The sequence below is a fragment of the Mizuhopecten yessoensis genome, unplaced genomic scaffold (assembly GCF_002113885.1).
Source record: "Mizuhopecten yessoensis strain PY_sf001 unplaced genomic scaffold, ASM211388v2 scaffold5803, whole genome shotgun sequence".
NCBI classification, from domain to species: Eukaryota; Metazoa; Mollusca; class Bivalvia; order Pectinida; family Pectinidae; genus Mizuhopecten; species Mizuhopecten yessoensis.
Genome location: NW_018406231.1, coordinates 368,879 through 373,645, shown reverse-complemented (window position 1 = coordinate 373,645; position 4,767 = coordinate 368,879).

The window sequence follows — 4,767 nt, the reverse complement described above, 5'->3', positions numbered from 1 at the left end:
GGGGGGATAGGAAATGGGGGGTTGGTTACCTAGAAAAGAAATCGTGTAAACTGTGAAAAGGATCCGCATTTGAATAAATTATACAAAATTTTATGACATGCAGCCCGGTATAGTAATTTTATAATGAACAGGATCAATGTAATAAAGTAATCAGGCAAAATAATGAAATGCAATTTCATAAACATATATAACAACGTACACATATAAATAAAAATAAGGAATGATAATTGTAATTATCAAAAACTTTTTCTTATTGATACACAGATTTAAGTTTTGTTAAACCAAAAATAGCAACTGATTCCCACAACTAATAATCACCTGTTTATGGTTATTGACAAATCTGTACAATGCTAGGGTAATTTGCAAAGTTAAAATACACATCAGATACATAAAAACAGCTTTTCAAATATATCAAGATACGGCAATATTCTATTGATGGAGTGTGAGTTTCTGCATAGCTAAATGATACGAAAAGCCAGTATACCGGTTTTCAGATATATTCCTTCGTGGTAGTGAATACCATTTCACATCCGATCGGGGAATCGAACCCCGGCCACCTTGATGAAAGGCGAGTGCGATATCCATTGCACTCGCAATGCGCCACCCGACCACCCATACAGATACGTTGTGAACACTCTATGAGCCAAAGTGGTCAAAGCATTTAGACAGAGGTCAAATGTTAGCGATCTCAACGCACAAATACTATATACATCGTATACACATGTCTTTGCATTTAAATGTAAGATTAACTTTAATCGTAATGTTTATTTGAATAATTGGTGTTTGTATTAAATCGTCACTCCTACCATTAACACTGATCCTTCAGTCTACAGGTCTATCTGATCACAGTAACACACCCAGTGGACGCCGGTCACTACTGGTCACTACAAGATAACCACGTACATGTATATCGTTCGGGTCTAAGCGTGACCATTCCATTCCTTTATACAAACACTAAGGTCTTATTTTTCTAGTTGATGTACGTGGTTTTAATTGGTATGTATAGTTGTTTTTTCTGTTTCACTTCACCGTTATAATTGTGATTAGCTTCGGTTATATTTTGCTCGCTGTAGACATTTTTTCATTTTGTGTCCAGACTTTAACATGATTTTCAATTTTGCTAAATTTTAATCCTGTGTATTCGGTAAAATATTAGGTTTACGACAGGGTGGTTTTGCTATAACATGCGTATTGATTGAAATATTAGGATTGGGACAAGACTACTTGTATATTTCTATAACCTATAGACTCGTATGGATGTTATGGTTAAATAAGGGACCTGTTGCTCGTATACTTGCTGTATAAATTGAGGAAAATGGTGAAAATACATGATTTTTAAAGAAAATTCTCAGAGTGGGGGGGTTTCCTGAAGCCCAAAAAACCCCTCTGGATCCGCCACTGTTATAGAAATGTACTTCGGTGTTTAAACTGTAGACAATACATCCCCAGCATACTATTAGTTACACGGATTTTTGGCAGGGTATACGGGATGGTATGACCCTACAGGATTTCGTATTTCCTGAGGCCGATAGGATTTCGTATTTCCTGAGGTCTATCGGCCTCAGGAAATACGAAATCCTGTAGGGTCATACCATCCCGTATACCCTGCCAAAAATCCGTGTAACGAATTAATTACCCATTGAGTCTTTTATAATAAAAACAAAGAAAAATAATAGGCACAGTACCTCATTTAGTTTCGTTTTATCAAATTCCTCGAACTGTTCTTCCTGATTCTTTTCTTTTAAATACTACGTCCTCAGCATGTTTCCCGTTCGTCTGTCCGACTTTTGTGTGTTATGTGGCACATAGTTAGCCCTTTTGGCGAGTATTTCCTCATCAGTATGCGAAACGAAAGTTTTGCCATTTTGTAAACAGCGAAGCAGACGACGAATGCGAGTTGTCTCCCGATGCCCGGCCGCAATATACAAAGACACGTGACCCGTATACCCCTTGTAAAATCACATGATTCTACCGGATTACTGCTGAGAATCACGTGACATGACCTTATACCCCTTGAGATTTTCGTATACCCCCTGAGATTTACGAATGCGGTTTGGTACACTGTAGTTTTTAACCAATCAGATTCCTAGATTTTTCTCAAAGGGGTAACAAACCCAGGTATACACACACAGGGGGGTATTAACTAGGTGACATAGGACTAGTAGTTGGCGCCTGATAAGGCAGTTCCTGCGAATTCCTCAAAATTGTATAAATTTATGTATATTTTTGCTAATACTGTATTGATTGTATATATTGTATATCTTTGTACTGTAAAGGGCTTTATAATGGCGTATTCTAGCTAGATACTATAGAAAGAGCGCTATATCAAATGTTGTCTGATATCAGAACCATTGCTAACCCTAACATGTCCTCACACTTATCGGTTTAAAGGGTCAGAACGAGAACATTTACTCACCCCTATCGGTTTAAAGGGTCAGAACGAGAACATTTCCTCACACCTATCGGTTTAAAGGGTCAGAGCGAGAACATTTCCTAACACCTATCGGTTTAAAGGGTCAGAACGAGAACATTTCCTCTCACCTATCGGTTTAAAGGGTCAGAACGCGAACATTTCCTCACACCGATGGGTTTAAGGGTCAGAACGCGATAATTTCCTCACACCTATCGGTTTAAAGGGTCAGAACGCAAACATTTCCTCACACCTATCGGTTTAAAGAGTCAGAACGCGAACATTTCCTCACACCGATGGGTTTAAAGGGTCAGAACGCGATAATTTCCTCAAACCTATCGGTTTAAAGGGTCAGAACGCAAACATTTCCTCACACCTATCGGTTTAAAGGGTCAGAACGCAAACATTTCCTCACACCTATCGATGTAAAGGGTCAGAACGCGAACATTTCCTCACACCTATCGGTTTAAAGGGTCAAACTCACACCTATCGGTTTAAAGAGTCAAAACGCGAACATTTCCTCACACCTATCGGTTTGAAGGGTCAGAACGCGAACATTTCCTCACACCTATCGGTGTAAAGGGTCAGAAAGCGAACATTTCCTCACACCTATCGGTGTAAAGGGTCAGAACGCGAACATCTTCACACACCTATCGGTGTAAAGTGTCAGAACGCGAACATTTCCTTACACCGATCGGTTTAAAGAGTCAGAACGTGAACATTTCCTCACACCTATCGGTTTAAAGGGTCAGAACGAGAACATTTCCTCACACCTATCGGTGTAAAGGGTCAGAACGCGAACATTTCCTTACACCGATCGGTTTAAAGAGTCAGAACGTGAACATTTCCTCACACCTATCGGTTTAAAGGGTCAGAACGCGAACATTTTCTCACACCTATCGGTGTAAAGGGTCAGAACGTGAACACGCGAAAATGTCCACTTTTACATCTACGATATTGAATTGAACGTTGTTAGGTTTACGTCTGGACCGTGTTTATATTACTCAGACACAATGTTTTAACACAATAGATATAGTGTCGATGGGCATAACGGATCTCCCTGCAGAACGCCACTGAATGACTATATAGGGTGACAAATATGCGGTCGCCTGCAGACTCGAGGGAATGTGTTTTTGTCCTCGGGACAAGATAATAAAATTGATCTGTTAACCAATTCCATCACTTCAAGTGTCTGACTTCTGAAAGACAACTTTTAATCTGTATGGTTTTAAGTCTCTATTTAACAATCGTTTCCTTTTTTTGCACTTAATTGTTGCAAGGAGTAAAAACAACACCGGTGATGCTCACTTTAATGGTTCTGTCTCCCCCGACACTGTCCCCGTGATACGCTCCCCGTGGTCTCCTACCGACTGATAACTATTGATACGGTGATGTCATTTGAATCCCTATATATGTCTAACTGATCGGCCCTGTGTGGTCATTTACTGTTGATATACTAAGAACTTACCATAACACAATCTAAGAGTTAATAAATACATTGAATAACAGGGAAATAGACATGGATTTATCAAACAAAAATGACAACTATATTCAGTATGTTTTCGGACAACTTGTAACGGAGTCGCAACCTCTGTATAATTGTCTTTATTGAGGATTTAATGGTTTTCGTCTATAAACGCACGTACGTGTGTGTTACCCATATTCAGGAACGGTCTGTATCCAAAGCCTTGGTCATGTACAGGAATACTTAAAGGGACATAAACAGAATAAGGTCAACATCGGTAGGGAAATATTGTAGGTATGTACCTAGTAAAGCTACGAGCTACAAAGAAAAAATATATGAAAAAACGAAGAAAGTCAACTGAAAGCAGTTGAATTCAATAAAGATAAAATAACGTTAAACGTTGTTTCATTATAAAGACGTACTGACATGTTTATCAATAAAACGTTGGAATATATTTATCTTAACAAAGTGTAAATACATATTTTGGTTTTAACATTTGATATTTTTATCAATAAAACGTTCGATTGTGTTGGTAATTTAAAAGCGTACTTATGGTTTTATTTTATGAAAACGTGTACATTGGTTTATCGTTAAAAAGGTTGAATATGGGTTAGAATGAATAAATGTCATATTTTCCTGACGAATTTAATGATTTAGCCAGTGTGTTGGTTGGTTGGTTGGGCGTTACGGTGTGGCTGTCACTACCAACAGTCGCATTCGGACAACCAAATAATACAAGCAATTGAGGAACATGGTTAATTCACGACTTTAAATTCGTAAGCCCAGTGTCATTGGTTGGTTGGTTGACGGATTTTTCGCCTACATGAATCCGCCCTTACGGGTTTCATCTCACTGACGGAAGTCAGTGTTCTGTCGGCGTTTCCCCCCCCCC